Source organism: Bombus terrestris, chromosome 15 (assembly GCF_910591885.1).
Source record: "Bombus terrestris chromosome 15, iyBomTerr1.2, whole genome shotgun sequence".
Taxonomy (NCBI): Eukaryota; Metazoa; Arthropoda; class Insecta; order Hymenoptera; family Apidae; genus Bombus; species Bombus terrestris.
This window is the reverse complement of record NC_063283.1, coordinates 3761264-3778493: the sequence shown is the minus strand read 5'-3', so window position 1 is coordinate 3778493 and position 17230 is coordinate 3761264. Positions and strand designations below refer to the sequence as shown.

Below are 17230 nucleotides of genomic sequence, written 5' to 3'. Positions count from 1 at the left end.
AACTTATTTCGCAAACGAATCACCCGACGCGTTCACGGACAACTATTCCTCGATAAAACTCGTCGTTTGTTACTACTAACTCGATTCGCAGTCCGCGTTTCGTTAAACTTTATATAGCTATCGAACCAATGCTCCGCTCTAATTCTTCCTTCGATTTAAAACGATTCGTCCCGACGCACACTGCGGCAATGCGGTGGACAAAAATCGAAACAACCATCGTTCGATGATACCATCAGTCTACAACTAAATGGTATAAATGTAAGCAATAATTTCCGCAAAAATCGATAGAGAATTATTAAAGATCGTTTGTACACGTCGAAATCTAATCGCTTGAAAATTAGCTCGCTCCTTCGTTATACGTTCTTCTTTGCCAATTCTCGTCAGCCAGTGTTAACCTTGCACATTAAATATGGTAAATTGGAACAAAGATAAGTACAATTTTAATTTCCAATTAAAACGTCTCGTTCTTTCTTTAAAGAGCGATTAAAAAGATTCGTTGTTTCTTTAAAGAACAATTTAAAAAAGAACGATTCAAAGAATCCTGTAATTTTGATTCTTCTGTGTCAACAAGACATTATATAACATTGCCGTGTAATCTTTTTCTGTTACAAACTGTTACACCGCACGTTCTTCACTTTTTTAGTAAAATTCATTCGTAATCGCGAATTTTCCTGATCGCACTCGATCCAAGAAATTTTGAAAGTTGCACACAAAATTCTGCTCTTTGCTAAATGTCAGTACAATAATAGGAAGAGAGGATAAATGTTTTCTGTATGACACTTACAAAGAAATGCAAACATTGTTTCGAGCATCGTTTACTTAAACGTGATCGTGTTTGGTTAAACAAAGGAATAAATATTTCAACCGAGCCAGGACGTAAGGCAAATATTAACAAAGATTCGATAAACAGACTTTTACTCGCGTCGGGACGCCTGATATCAAGTTTCCAGGAAAACTGCGCGTTATATGCATTTTTTTTATCTTTGTCTCGAATCCTCGTTCAAGTGCCTCACCGCACGACGCAGTTTCCGTTTCGGAAACAAACGCCGAGTGAAAACCAAACGAATATTTCGCCCAAGGAACGTCGGAAACGTCTAAACTGACGATCCTCCGTCTCGCTTGTCCCGACGATTAAAATTCTTTTAAGACCCGTTGCCAAATGCTGAGAACGCAGAAGAAAACCCACTGGATTCCGACTGGTAGCAAAACGACTCAAGCGAAACTGCAACGGCCACGGCGAATACGTTTTTGGGGCGATCCGGGCTTCCCGATTTCGTTGGTTTTGCGGACAATGCCGAGGAAAAGGATTTGTAGAGATGGAGGGAGGAAGAGAAATCGAGGACACGACAGAGTGTCAGCGTGGAACTGACTTGAAATATAACCGGAGATATCCACGCTGGGATAACGGAGTCGACCAACCTGCATTCCTCCGGGCTTTGCTCGGTTTTGCGATCGTTTGCAAACGCGAACTGGACACGTCGGCGTGCTTCTGCTTTCGATCTCGAATTTGGGATTATACGCTTCTGAGCGAAGTTTCAGTAGATAAATTCACAATTTATTCGCCTTTTCTACCAGCTGCAATTCTTCCAGAAAATCGCTCCACACGTCATCTAGTTAACGAATCCTCCTGACTTCTAAAAGAAGTTCAATTCGTTTGGCCTAATTTTAAGAAAGTTATCTCTGTTTCAAAGAGTGCGCCAATACTTTTGTTGGCGGCCGTATATATTTCACAATCTCACGTCGAATAGAACCATCAACTAGCTTGTAATTTCTAAAATTCATCTGTTTTATCTTTGTTTTAATTCTAATACCAAAAATAATTATAATACGTGACTATAATTCATTAAAATTAGCAACTTGCAACGTGTGACTTATAAAATTTCGTTAATTAAAATTAACGAGAAACTTAAATACAGAAAAATGGATAAAATGCACCTAAGTAAAAATATATAAAATATCTCCAGTATAGTATTTGTCATAATATCTAGAAGACGATTATTAATACTCCATTGCTTTATTTGCGCCTAAAAAATCTGAATTGGAACGGACATTCGTAGTCTATCGATAACAGGTAGAATTTTGAATAAAAAGCTTCACAAAGCAGCATCCAATTGCAATGGTAGGGAAAATGCCGCGTGCCACTGTTGTGCAACGTGCCTAAAGCGTGTTTCCTCTTTTCTTCGGATCGCATTCTCGTGAAGATGTCGCGACGAGAGGTCGCGGTCTCGAGGAAACATCAATTTTCCATCGGCACGAACGCGGCCAGGAAAATCAATCGGTTAATAGTATCGGCCAATGGAATTGGTTCGCAGAACATTGCGGCCTTCCGACACTGGGAAACAGCCACGTGGATTGTCCGTGTCCGCGAAATGTCCGATGGTCGAACAGTAAACGCGGTTGCTAACTGTTTCCAACTATCGACAGAACTTTCTACCCACGATCCGGGGATTTAATTAAATATCGCGAAACACGGCTTCCCTATAACGCAAGGCCCGACCTCGTCTGTTGTACGGAAATATCCAGCCGTTTCTCTCACCATCGTGCCTTTCGATCGACTCGTTTAAGGGAAAAGCAAAACCTCTCCACCGATCTATTTGTTAAATCGTGTACGATGCTGTTTTCTAAGGTAGAAATAAATTTTAGTTGTTGCACGAAAGCTTCTCGATTTATCTGTTCGGTAACTATCGAATTTTAATTGTTTAGAAACCAACAGTTCCGTTCCGCGACGATAAAAGCACCGGTGAAAATACGCGAAGCTTCGATGAGAGGGAAATACGTAACGCGTTATGTTGAAACATAATTTTGTAAAACATTTAAAGTTGTAGCGTCTCGACTTAGTTACCTCGCCATTCTATCATGAAGTTGTATGACTTCGTACTTCATTCACTTTATGAATTTAAAACTTGATCGATATCTTAATTTAATATAGAAAAAGAAGATTAAAAATTGTAGCAGATGTTTGTAACCATTTTCTTCCACATTATCTATCATTTATTTTAATAACAGTTTCTTGTTAATTTATCGACTGAAAAAATTATTTTATGGAATGTAATACAACTCTTAAGAATGAAGAGATTCCTACGAAGAAAATTTTAGGTTTATGATTGTTATTATTGTCAACGATTGAAAGACGTGGCTACATTCAATTCAGGTTTTCCGAAATTTTCTTAACCTTATCAATTTGCCAACTGAGAAACGATTTATCTCATCGAATATGATACAATCGATAGAATAAGAAATCAAAAGATACTGTTTAATATCATTTGATACTCCTATCACAAATAATAGAAATATATTCGATATGAATACTAAGTTCAAGTTGGAAAAATCTTGACCTATACTACTGCGATTTTCAATCATTGTTTGTATCGTCGTTTGGTGAAACGAATTCCTGGGAGCTGAAGTTTCTTGAATCAGGAGAAATTCAGTTTGTGCAGGTCCCGGCGAGACCGATCGCTCGAAAACGTCACGCGGATTTTATAAATGGAAACCGTTCCGTTTTATTCTCCCCTTTCGTCTTGGCGGCAGCAATATCCGCGGTGGTTGTGTCGCGTTTCGCCGAAATTAAAGTCGCAAGATAAACGAGCCGCATTTACGAAACGGCGAAAAAATTCCCCGCGAACGTAAAGGGATATGCTTTTCGAGAGTCTCTCGTTGGTAGGTAGATTTAAAAAGGACAATTTCTAAGCTCTATTCCCGGATGAAATTCCCTTTCGAAGGAATTCCACGAAGGACCGGAAACTCAAGAGGCTCTCCGCAGCTTTCGTCGATGGCGTTTGATCAAGTCGCGAGTGGAACAAATTCCAGACAATTGGAATTTCACCCTCGAAACGTGATGTACACTGTGACCCTTAAAAGTATGTGTTGTTAAAACTTGTTTATCTCTGACAAAATGTAATTTAGTGAGAAAAAAATTGAAATAGGAAAATTCAGGATAATTTTGTGCATTATCAAAGCTGTCGTAGAATATTATGACTTGATAAAATTTAGTGTTGCAAGTAGTAGTACAGGTTGGTAATTGGTGCGGGTGTTATCGTTTAGTGAGTTTATTATTCTCGGATTGTTGGGTTGTTCAGCGTCGGGTTCTTCCAAATTGACAGAGAGATTATGGTGATCGATTCCATCAATAATATTTGGAAATAATTTTGACACTCTGGCTAATCGCGTATTTACTTTTATATTATACCATTGACAAGATTTCAAATAAATCATTTATATTTCATGCGACGCATATTCGCTGATCGTAAAAAAAATTGTAAAAAGTGCTTCGCGTCACTAGTTTACCCATTAGTTCATATATTCTAGTTACATTCGTGTGTTTTTAATAGAAAGTGAGGAAAATGAAGATATGCTTATCGATTAAACGGACAAATCGAAACGAAAGAAAGGAAATGGAACGCGACGTGTTATTATCGAGTTGACGAGTTGCAACGCGGATATTATTTTCGAGCTTTGAACCGGTAGTCCCGTTAATTATCGGCGTTCAATTAATTTCAGATAGATTACCGGCTACAAAGACAGATCACTGTCGGTATATATATTATTAATTAATAATTTCCGCCAGTGTCGATTTCGAATTACGCTAATCCGCCGTCAATTTTAGCGGCGCGTCCAACTCAGCGCCGATTCTAATTTATCGATTTTTGACGGAAACCAACTAAATTTGTTCGTTTAACCAACTCGCTCAATTTACAGTCAAATAATTTCCAATTATTTTCTTCTGTATAATCGTTGCAGCTACAACGAATCGAAATACGTAGTAAGAGATCGTGTAAACTGTTTGGAAGAGTGTTAATCGGAAGTAGCGAATGAACAATTATATGTTGGCTCGTGTACAATTTTATCTGATCTAAATCTCCCTTTGGAAGCATTTAAGATGCATTAAATGACTCATAATGCTGCGGCTGATAAAATAATGACGTATGAAACGTACTAGATTATACGATACAAAAGGTATAATCGAAAACAGAGCTATGAAATAGAAATTGACCAAACCCATGATCGAGAGATACGGCGTGTACATTCAAAGAACATATTTAATTTTACTACATACATACACACGTACAATTAGCGAGCTTCCTATTACGATATTGAACATATGAGTTCTTTACAGTTTAAGGTTCTAGATGAAATAACAATTTTTAACAAATTTAATAAATCTAACGATTCATCAAGAATTCTGTAATTTCCTCCGTGTCCTGATACTTATAGAATTCTGCACGCGCCATGAAACTTATGAGGAGATATGTCGAGTTGGCATTGGGTTTAGGGGCGTTTAACGAACCTTCGTTTGGATTAGCCATTTTTTCATTATACAATACAGATGATAGTTAATGGTACAAATATGATTATCACTAACAATAAACAATTTCACTACACAATAATAAGTTCTCGCTAAAGACTTATATTACAGTAACAATGATTACTTAGTCCCTAAATGAATATAATAATAAATCCACAAGGTGATTATATGACTAATACAGAATTTGACAATTAATCGTGACGATTAGGTACTCGAGATGCTAATGACAATAATCTTAGGTTCAATAACGAATATGCTTACTTGTCAAAAGTCTAAGTGAAACTGAACTCATGTACTTTTCTATGTACCTCTCTGTACCCCTTGGGTCAACTATATTTTTAAGGAGAATTATACAACTATGTCATACCTCTGTTAGGTAAAAACGTCCATCCCGTGATCGTGGTTACGTTTAGCGACCAGATGTGTCACTTCGAGCCCAAGCCTATTGTCATAAATCTCAGGCAAACATAATCGGATTAAATTATAAACAACTACTATTAAGTTTTATTATTTAAATACAATTATAATAAAAAGCCTAGACTAAAGTATTGTGGATTTTCCCAAAAATTCCAAAGGCCGCGATGTTCTTTCATCTGCGACATCTATATAAATATACCTATGAGCGATAATATATTTCTCGGCGACAAGCATAATTTTCACGATCATCTGTGAGTTATCGTACGAACCGAATGCAGTGGTCGCGTTGCATAACTTTTAACGTGGCTGGGGAACGACGAGAGGATCTTGCACAAAGCTGTAAAAGAAAGGAAAAGAGACGTAACTCTGCCGCGTGAAAAGCAAGAATTCGAGAAACGCGCGGTAAGCGTGTGCCGGAGAATTATACAAGAGGATTTTTACGAGAAAGCTGCGCTTTTATTCAGCGGCACGTAATTGTTCGCGCGAAATACGCAAAACGGCCGCGGTTTTTCGTTCGCCGCCTCCACGGTGGCAACGGTTGGTTACTTATTTTTAGACCGTGCACCACCTTACAACGACCCTACATTTTATCCGTGCCACGTCTAAAGCACGATCGATATGTTCGTGCGCGTCCAGCCGCGAAAACTCGGCCTCGAAATATCAGGCCGGCCTAAAAAGCCGCCAGTCTCCGTGCACAACTTTGTCCTGCAAAGATGGATGATTCGCTGTTTGAAGAAGACGTCCTGTAAATTCGCCGTGTTATCCAAAATCTGACCTCAGCTGTCTTAGGCTTGATCTCATCGACCAACAGACGAATCAGTCGCCTGATCTTTCGACAAAGTGATTAGCTAACTAAACAACGGGTGTATTACATTTATTGTCGGTGTAACTTTTCTCAAATTTCAGCGCATCGCGTGTCTTTTATAAAAATATCAGAGTAAACGCGTCTCTATCGATAATTGATCAAATAAAACGGTCCTCCTTCGCTGAAGTTATATGGAAGTTTATAGCGTAAAACTTTACACACGAACTTCCGTGCTTTGCTTCAACTTCATCCAAGTCTTAACATAAAAATACGTCGCAACTTAGATCCCATATCGTACTCTACCGATAGTGTACCTTTAAGTGTCTGCCCTCCTATTTAAGGTAGACAGACAAAAGCGCGTTTCCCTCCTCTTTTGCCTGCGAAATTTCGTCGGTTCGTTTCTTTGGAGTGCGCGTTGGACGCCGCGACGCGCGACATATCAGAAAGAATCTTCGAAATATTCGAGTCGACGTATCTCCATATGTTCCGTTTGATATATTTGATTTGAGAAGTAAAATTGCGTAAATAAATGTAATACGTACTAAGTAAACGTAATTATTGTTCAGGAATTACTACGCAATGACGTTCCATCTGATAGATCACCGTACAACAAATTCAAAAGGAGAAGCTCGCGTTGAACAAAGGGAGGAACGAATTAAGAAGTTGCGAGCGATAACAAGCGGCGTCTAATTGCCAAGCAAACGATCGGGCGGGCAAAGGCAGCGTTCGTTTTGTCGCGACAGTCGTAATTGAACGCAAACTCGTCTAATTACCCAAAGAGAAACGAGAGTAAGAGAAAGAAACAAGGATCGGGGCGCTGTCCTATCGAAGCATCGTCGGGAATTCTTGGCGACGAAGAACCACGTAAATGGAGTATCCGCGTGATTAATTCAGAACTCTCGGAGAACGGCGTGCTGGCATAAAGCGGCCCAGACACAAAAGCACAGCTTTTGTTCTTATTTAACGCGGCACAATCTCGAGATAAGGGTCACGGGTGCACAATGCGCGACCCCAAGAATTATTTCACGCTGCCTCCAACTTCTCGTCGTCTCTTGCACGCTCTCGTAGTAGCAAGGTTCTCGCGCGAGAAAAATAACTCCTCGCCACGAATAGTCATGTTGGACTCTAAGCTCGAGGAACAACGGACGTACCTGTTGGCGAGAACGTACACCGTCGTTCATGTGCATGTTTCGTCATTTTGTATTAAATATACGCGAATGTTAAAATATATAAATTAATGGCGAACTAGAAATGAGAAGCATCTTTCAGTATTTTCTTATATGATCAACGATAAGTGACAAAAGAATGTTTCTAAAATAAGAAGGGTGAAAAGGGGACACAATTTTAGGAAGTTGATTTATATTTGCTCAAAGCAATAAATAAATATTTATGATGTAACTATACTGTTACAGAGTAGATGACTCTTATGAATATGGTGAGAAATTTTTAGTACAAGAGTTAATGATAAAAGTAAAATTCATAGTGTACGGATCTTATCTGCATTTTTATTATCTTTCAAAAGAAATCAATCACAAGAATGTTATTCATTCTGTTCGTGAAATTGTAGAAGACAAGTTTATAATTCGTAATTTGCAACTTGTTCATTTATTAATATCCATTAGCTGGCAAATAATTAAGCAAACGAGACTAATAAGAATTAGATTAATAAGAAGAGGCGGAGTACCTGTCTTATACTCCGCCCTATTCGTACAAACAAGTTTCTATCATACCTAGTTTCCACACGAATAAGACTGATTCCCGTGACTGTGTTTACTTTTTATGGAAACCGCACCTCGTTTAATTACTCGAATAAAAACCATATCGTCCCGAGCACCGAGGCCAATTCGAAAATTAGTTTCGAGAGGTTGGTCGATGCGTTTCGATGCGGCGCGTGACGCTGAGCGCGAACGATCCGCGGGCAAGTTATTAAATTAACCTGTGACGGGTGCGCAAAACGAGCCGGAATAATTAAACGTCACTCACTGGCATCGGTAAATCATCGAGCAAATATAAAACAAACGGAACCGAAGTGCTGGTTACGCGTACGCGAACCGACCACTGTTTAACCGCGATGCAACTGTCGATCTACCCTACGTATATACATACAGCGATATTTATGAACATAATCCCTCTCATGCTTCGTCGGTGATTTCTGTCGTTTAAACTCTTGACGAGAGATTCGACGAATTTTATCGCAGAAAGACACGCGAAGCTGCTTCGTCAAATGATTTAAACGTTCAGACAGTTCCAATTCTGAAGTGCATAACAATACACAGACTGTAACTCGCTCAAATTTGAAAGTAAGACAAGTTGAACATGTTGAGATTTAGAAATACGCAACATGCACATTGTAACTATAAAACGCAAAACTTTGAAAAATATTCAAAGTGAGTTGCGCGTTACGATATTTAATGGGTGAAATAAATCGTTGTGTGGGTTTCATTGTCTCAGTTGTATTAATAGAAATATGAAATTGCGCGAAGATTCGTAGTTCAATTGCACCGATCTGCCTAATTTTGTTCTTAAGTTACTTTAGGACCAATTTGCCTCTTCGTAGAGAAACGCGGATAAACGAGATTTTACCGTAAAAAGAAGGCTTGACTCGGCCAGAAAATGTTTACAAGGAAGACAGGGGAAGGTATGTTCCTCTATCGGTGAATCGAGAAATTGGAAATGCGTTGGAGCGCGAGAACGAAGGTCGTATATCGAGAATGGGATATCGACGCGAGACTAAGCGCGTGCCGACGATTCAGCCTGTTCATCGATATCACCGCGCGACAAACAATCGTCCCAATTAATTATGCGCCTCGTGATTTATTCGAGGGCCGGTCTAGTCATTTCAACGAGCCATCACGGCGCAGCTGTCTCCCTGGCGCTGACACGAATGCACTTTCGAAAACGATGTACGATACCCGCAGCCCGCGTGTCCACTCGCGTGTCTCGTTCAGCCGATTGCCTGACTAAAAAGTGGAAGCGGCGAATCATACTGAACGTACAGCACATACTAAACGCGTGCAGCATCCTTCGTTTGCTTCAGTTTATCCAATAAACTCATTTACGGTTTCTTAACAGAACACGTCATAAGATAGGATTTTATAGTTCGCGTGAGAACAGTAGGAAATAATTTGTATGAAGGACAATTTTATAGAAAATTTGCATATAAAACGAAACACCCAAAGATGAATTTTATTTACGATATCTGATGTTCTATTCAGTTTCTACCATTTTGTCTCGATACTTTTTTACATACGCGAGATTTCGAGGTTGGATTCGATCCGTGGAGAAAGAAATGCATTTCCATTTAAGGAAACAATGTACATTGCACGTATATCGTTAGACTTACAAGAAAAAGAAGATAGAGATACGACAATTCCTTGTCAAATCTTTTTACGACAAATCTTTTATGTGTTTCTTCGTTTCGTATCATTTTTTAGCTGCACTAAAAATATGCCATGACTTGGAACGGTTGCGTTGGATCACTTCATGTGAAAATCAAAATATTCGCCATTGGTTGATTTTAAATTTCATCCTGGCCTCACTAAACTAAGCTATATCATATAAAATGAGGCATTTTTCGAGCTTATCGTTCTGCGTTGATAAAATATTTTCGAAGAGTATAGAAACACAGACACGAACCTAGTCTACGATCATGTGTCGAACTTACTGCACGAATTTGCACTACATATAAAGCTTTCATTAATTAATGTACATCCAACAAGGTTCGTATCGATTCTCAATCTTCGTACAATCGCTCGAGCAATTAAAATTCAATTCACTGCGAGCCATTTCTTTTCTCTTGTTCTTCATCGATCGCCGAAGAAGAACCGAGGGGCACAGAAGAGAACGACAACGGTTGGAAAATAGTTTAGAATGGGGGCGGAATAAGTCGCGGAAAAGTTTGTTGGTCGGCTCGTAGTCTTTTGTTTTCTGGCCTTTGTTCGGTCGTAGGAAAACTCTGGGAAAAAAGATGGACTGGTCGCATCGTAAATAGAGTTCACGTGGGAGTTGCTTTAAATCGTACGACGATCATCCTACCGCGTTTCCCACGAAACACGCGGAACACATTGGTCGACCAGCATCGCAGCTACGCTCTGGCTAGTTCCAACCGCAGCCTGGAGCCGCCATAGTTCAACCCCTGCCCATCGGCCCAGATGCGATCCCGGATACGGTGAGATAATTGATGCAACGACGTGCAGCCTGGCCAAGTGGAACGCGCGACAATCGGCTCGTTAATTAGATTTCTTCTTGCTATCGAATCGTTGGTGACTTAAGATCGTCGCTCATCTTCCCTTAACATATCGGCTGACACGTGAATTTTATTTACTTTGCCATTGGCACTGCAATAAATTGAAATATATTACGTTATAATTAAATTGTTAATTTTTGAGGTAAAATTATATCTTCATGTGGTGAGCTGAAGAAATACGCTAATTTGTATATTTTATACATACAGTTTTATATGAAGAATATGGGAAGAGAACAAGGAATGTCATGAGATAGCTTTATTAAGAAAATTCATTGATATTTTATTCTACTAGACAATGAACGATATTCCATGAATTTAATTGTATAGTGATTAACAAATTATTAATTTTCATCTGCGTTTTGTTACAGCGTATAGTGAGCGTTCCTTGTATTTGTCAAGTATGCTAAATCTTTAACTTTATGTTGAGGAAATATCTTGAACATAAACTAACATTTTGAATATCACAACGATACTGTCACGACGATAGATATTTTTGAAATATTCAGAGGCATGAGGAGAAGTTATGTTTAAAAAGTCAAGTTACAAGGTAATGAAACATGGAAAAGCGAAAATTAATACAACCAACGAAGAGATAGTGTGAACAAACAGCAGAACGATTGGCATAAGAGGCCATAGAGAAGAGGAGTGGCAATATGCACACGAGCGGTATTTATGGTGGCTGGATACGAAGATAATTATCTCTAGTATTATAAATCACGCAAATGGTATGCAAATGCCAGTGAATTGTTTCGATTCAAAACGAATGTGCGCAACGGTCATCATTATCGATGGTTTATTGGTTGCGTGAATATTCTATTCCTGCTTATGAGTTGCCTACGTTTTCTAAACTTATTTTATACTCTCTGTTTTCTTTATGGTTTCAACAACTTCCAAATAACTGAAAAGCGAAATAGCTTATAAACGGACACTTTAGTCGTTCTATAGTAACGATATGTAAATTTGATCAAACTACATATGCGAATTAAACATAGATTAGTAGTGGAATACAACACTTACTGTGTTTTTATGAAATCATCAGAGTATAATGTTAATACATTTGCTATTTAAACATCAACCGATCGTATTAACATCAGAAGTATTTCTATCAGTTTAGAAGGCTGTTCTTAATTTGTCTTATAATCAGATTTTTATTTGCATACGGAAGATTTAAGGATTTGTAGAATATGCGAGAATATAAAAAATACTCAAAGCAAGTAATTCCTACTTTATTCAATAGGAGAAATAAACCTTTATGTAAGTTCCACTTCCTTATTCCTATTAATAAAAATACCTTCTATTTATGACTCAAAGATTAAAGAACCTGAAGGTAAAGAGTCAAGCAACAGAATAATTCCACGATAAGATTTAGTCAATTACGAATGGCAATTTCATCATTGTATACATTCAAAAATCAATTTAATCGAGTTATAATATACCATTATACGTAACTATGACGGTAATCGATAATGTAACATGAAATCGTTGCAGTTTGATTCGTCTGTAATTCAGAAATTAAAATTCTGCTTGTCAAAAATAAACAAAGTATCCAGACACGTTCGAGCAGTAGTTTAGGTCGATAATGTGCGCGCCTTCGTAGGCAGAAGTCGCGAGGTTTCTCAAGCATGGAATATACCGAAAAGCCAGGTTCAAGAGCAGGACGAGCGTAAAGGATTAAATAATATTTGCGTTCGTATATAGGAGAAAACCCGGCGGAAGTTAGGTCCGGCAACGAAGTCGCTAATAGCGCTCAAAGGATTTGCGAGGGGATTACGGTGAGCATCGTAGCGAAGTTTCTTCAATCCCAAACATAACAAACTTCTTTCGATGAGTCTCTCTATTCGCGCTGGAAATTCGAAAATTGGAGCGCTCGGCTGTTTTGAAAGTTTTCTCGAAAGAGCGGCGTAAAGGTTGTTACTTATCTAACAGCATAACGTATAAACACCATTAAACTAGATTCGAGATATTCACAACCGTTGTTCACTTAGCATTACAATATCAAACCAACAATTTTTAGCTTTCCATGCAGTCGTGTTGCTTGCCGTACAAACAAAAATTAAAATGAATACGTTGCCTGCCACACGGTGGTCATAGGCGAGCCATATATCACGAAATTTTTCAAAACCAGTAAAGAAAGATAAATTTTCAACAATATGAACGATTTACGGTGGCTACAAAAAAGGTATTCGTGTACATCTTTATCATCCAATGAAACTTAATAAAAAAAGGACAAGTTCTATATTTCACTTGCATAGCACCAAATTTTTCTAATCGCCTGAAAATAGTATAAATGCTACGAGATTTATTATAGTCGAATCTAATTAACTAATGTATCGGTGCAATAATAAATACGGCGATGTATAAATATATTTTACAACCACTGGAGAAAAAAATGCACAAATATGACAATAATAATATTTCGCAAAAATGAAACCTGACGATATAGCGCGAGTATATTTCAATCTATCGCAGCTCTCGGGACAAAATATACGAAATTCGCGTGCAGCGTTAAGAGTAGCTATTAATTGAATCGTGCAATAGGGAAATCTTGATGCTCTTCGTGCCAATCTATTCTCTTCATAGCAATTCGACATAAATCGAGGTTAAAAGCCGATAGGTGTTCGCAGTTGGGAATATCAACGATTTCAAGTGGAATCGTTCCACGCAGATAAATCCGCCGCGAATGGGATTATTGCGCTCCTTCGAACCGCGAATCCGGTCGAATCTATGAAGACAACGAGTACCGTGAAATAGGGAGATTTCCCGAGGAAACGCCGAATTTTCTGGTGACAGATATCCTGCGCATCCTAGAAAGTAACACGATCCACCATATTTCCAGTAAACTCATCGTTTCGCCCCATTTCACCTTCTGACATCTGTTTATCATGCGAAGCCATTTTGACCCCAGCCCTGTGTGTTCCAAGATAGAAAATGCATCTCGAGGAATGCATGGAGAATTTGAGGGGAAGCTACATCACCTCTGAACGTCGAAGACCAAAGCCATTCGGTCGACTTCCAACAAGCAACCGCACAGCAGCGTAGGTCGCGGTCGATCGATCCACGGGATTTCAATTAACCGGCTGACCGAGGAAAAACCTGCAGCAGTTTGGATGCTCCGGAGCATAGGGGGAGGGATGCTGGGAAAGGAGGCCAGCAGAGGAATTTATATATGAGCCGGTTAAAAGCCACATTAATCAATTCCACAAATTGGAAAGTATAGGAAAGTGATGATGTTACGAACACTGGTTTTTAATTTTATCTCGCGGTTTACCATTATTTATAATATGACATTTTACCATAATTTAACCTAGAATTTTACATTGTGTATCACAATTTACCTTAGAATTTACTATTCTTATACGTTCCAGTTTCTATCTCAATTTATCTTAGAATTCACCGCCTTATGCGTTGAGTGAACTTTTGGAAAGCATTCGTTTCTAGAAAATTGAATATCAATCGTATTTAACGAAATTGAGAAATCAGTTTGAAGACTTTTATATGCATATCGTACGTGTTCTATAAAACATTTTGAAATCTCATTGGCACTGTAATAAGGCACCACTGTCACCATTATATCGATGAAATCTGAAACCTTAATATTCGAACCTAATTGCGACGCACTGATGTTCGTTGTTATTGTTCACACTTTCCCTGATACTCGGTCTAATTCGTTCACCCCTGTTCTTTCTGTCACCCTCTTTGCTTAATCTCTTTTCCCCTATCACCCCTTTTTCTTACACATCGTATAACAGCTTTTTATTCAACGCCCTTCTATCAATTTTTTCCCTTCCTTATCCACTCGATGATCTTCTTCCTCGAAAAGATCCTTTATTCTAACGTTTCTTCTAACACTTTTTCCCCCATTTGACTCTTCTATCATTTCTCCTCCTCTTCCTTCTTGGCTCACCCTATATACGTTCTCACCCCAGTGTCCTATCTTGCATTCAGGTCATCTCCAAACTAATTGCCATTCGATTCATCCACTCTTTGAAGCTTGGCGAAAGTTTCCCACCGCATTTCCCGTTAAACCCCGTCGCACCCCCGAACAAACCACTGGGGGTTTCCGGCACTTGGAACTTCCGTCTCTGTTCCTCTTCACTTCGCTTTGCTTTACACCGTGACGGACAAACTGTGATAATTGCTAGGGAAACGGTTAAGAACCGTGATTCATTTAGAGTGAACCTGTCAATGGTATCGAGATGAACTATTTATATACTTTTGAAGAATTATCGCTATTTATCGAAATTGAAAAGTATTCTAAATATCGCTTTACCTCGACAGAGTTTTTAATGTTGAAAGGCATCGACGGTTCTTGTTATCGGATTTTATATCTCAAAGTATAAACTAACCGAGTCGAGAGCCAAGGGAGGTGAAAATAAAGAATATTCGTTTGGTGAATATATTTGTGTTGAGAAATGAAAAAAGAAAAGGCAGTGAAAACGAAGAAAATTAAATTGCCGGGTTTATTTGAGATAGAAGATAAAAGAATATTAATTTGGACAATTTATTTGAGATGGAAAATGGTAATAAAAATTAAGAATATTCATTTGGCGGATTCATTCCAGATAAAGGATAAGAGAATGTTAATTTGGGGAATTTATTTCAAACGAAAAATAAGAGAGGAGGAAACGATGAATCGAGAATATTAGTTTGGGGTATTTATTGGAGATAAAAGATCGAAAAGAGTACGCGAAAGCCAGCAACATTAATTTCCAGAATTTAGTCGAGAAGAATCGAAAAGGATCCATTGGGATTTCGATCTGTAATCTGGGATTGCAAGAAGAGCAATCTACGCGATTACCAGTCTCAACTCTTGAAATTGGGTTTATTTTCTGTACACTTCTACAACAGACCACTATTACAAGAAACATTTGCTGATGCGTTTTAACCGATCACGTAGAAGGATCGTACGAAAACGTTGAATCACCCGACTAACAGTTCGATATATCTACTTCTATGTATAATGGTGGACATTGGTAGAGTAGGAGAGTAAAAATAAGCGGAAGAAGTCGCGGTATCGAGATGGTAGGAGGTTGGAAAAGCCACGAGATGGGAAGAAGGATGGATTGATCGCGTCCAAGCGAGTTAAGCTTTACCCGAAGAAAGATTCGAGGTCGGGGCTGGTTCGTTTGACGAAGGTCCCCATTTTCCCATTACGGATTCCCCGTGATACGGTTCGTTCCCGTGGCGTTCGCGGAGGCTAAAACTTTCCCTTAATGACACAAGTTTTATTGCGGGCCATCGTTCAACCTGCCAGCAAGCCGACAAGCCAGCTGGCGACGCGTCGGTTCCCGGCCTACGCTCTGCTCCTCTTCAATTCCCGCTCTAACTAGCCAACTTGTAATTGTAACTCGAATAACAACGATCGAGTGTCCCGTTCGCAGAGCGACGTTTCCCCTAGCCACGCGAAATACGCGTGGTAAAATCCGCGGAAAATTAAACTGGCCCGCTGAAATACGCATTCAGCGTTCTTTCGGCGAAGAAGATCGAGATGGGTATTCTCTGTGCCAGGATCATCCTTTTGAGGAAGGAAGTTTTATCGTCTGCTGCCAGGATTTAAAGGTCACGTGCGTGCTGATTCGACAAATACATTTAAAAAGAGATTGTTGTATAGCCATATGAGTAAGTGTGCAAGCGTGGCGAGCCTGTAAAATTTATTGCAAGAATCGATTTCCTTTTTCAGTATCCGTGATGGTAATAATGATGATGATAAGTAACGCATATATTAATTACTCATAATACAATATACATAACATACACATTTTAATGAATGTTATGACTGGCAGCGTTTCTAGAAGAAATTGGAACGGCATGCAATCCCACTGGACACCTTGGCAACGTCCAGTAATAGCCATAATCAAAAGCGTCTGAACGTTTATGGTAACTGCCTCGAGCAACTATCATAATTGTAGGAGTCAAAGCTGATTTGCATTCGTTCCTTAATGTCTGTATAAATTTAGCACGGTAGAACCTCGGTTATTCGAAACATCGGTTATCCCGGTAAATATCGTGGATATTAGTTCGTCTGTGAGACACAAGCTAAGATATTGCAATATTTCCGGATCGTCGTTATGATCTCTGCTTTTTATTTTCTCCAGAAGCGTGAAGATTAATTCAAGTAACGTATTTCTTTTCAGTTTCACCTAAAGTTAACGTTTAATTAATATCTATGTTTTATTCATCCGATTGTAAAGGATATCGATATATATATATATATATACGCGAACGAAATTACTAACATTAAAAAAATACGCAATTTAGTAGCCCAGGAAGATTAGTAGAGCAAAAATGAGCGAAACATATGTATAATCGAAATTCTACGATTACTATTACAATTTTTATATTTTTATATATTTTTCTTCTGCTGAAGCGCGTATACATCTTTCTAATACCTTCCGCATACACGGACATCTTTCTCCAAATTTCTTCATTCAGTATGATCAGCAACTTCTTGAAAAATTTC

General features: G+C 38.7%; 1 protein-coding gene and 1 long non-coding RNA gene across 11 annotated transcripts in view; one reads left to right on the top strand and one right to left on the bottom strand.

Annotated features, from left to right (window-relative positions):
- LOC100647316 (complexin) overlaps positions 1-17230 on the bottom strand; it is a 323682-nt gene that overhangs the window by 178030 nt on the left and 128422 nt on the right. The window lies entirely within an intron of this gene.
- Positions 1-17230, top strand: part of LOC110119914 — a 303031-nt gene that overhangs the window by 211048 nt on the left and 74753 nt on the right. Inside the window, exon 7 of one of the 10 annotated variants that reach the window (XR_007226601.1) lies at positions 13696-16043. The exons of 8 other annotated variants lie outside the window; for them this stretch is intronic. This is a non-coding gene — a long non-coding RNA (uncharacterized LOC110119914). Of the gene's footprint in view, positions 1-13691; positions 16044-17230 lie in introns of those variants that run through there. One more of the 10 variants, XR_007226598.1, reaches the window with a different exon arrangement.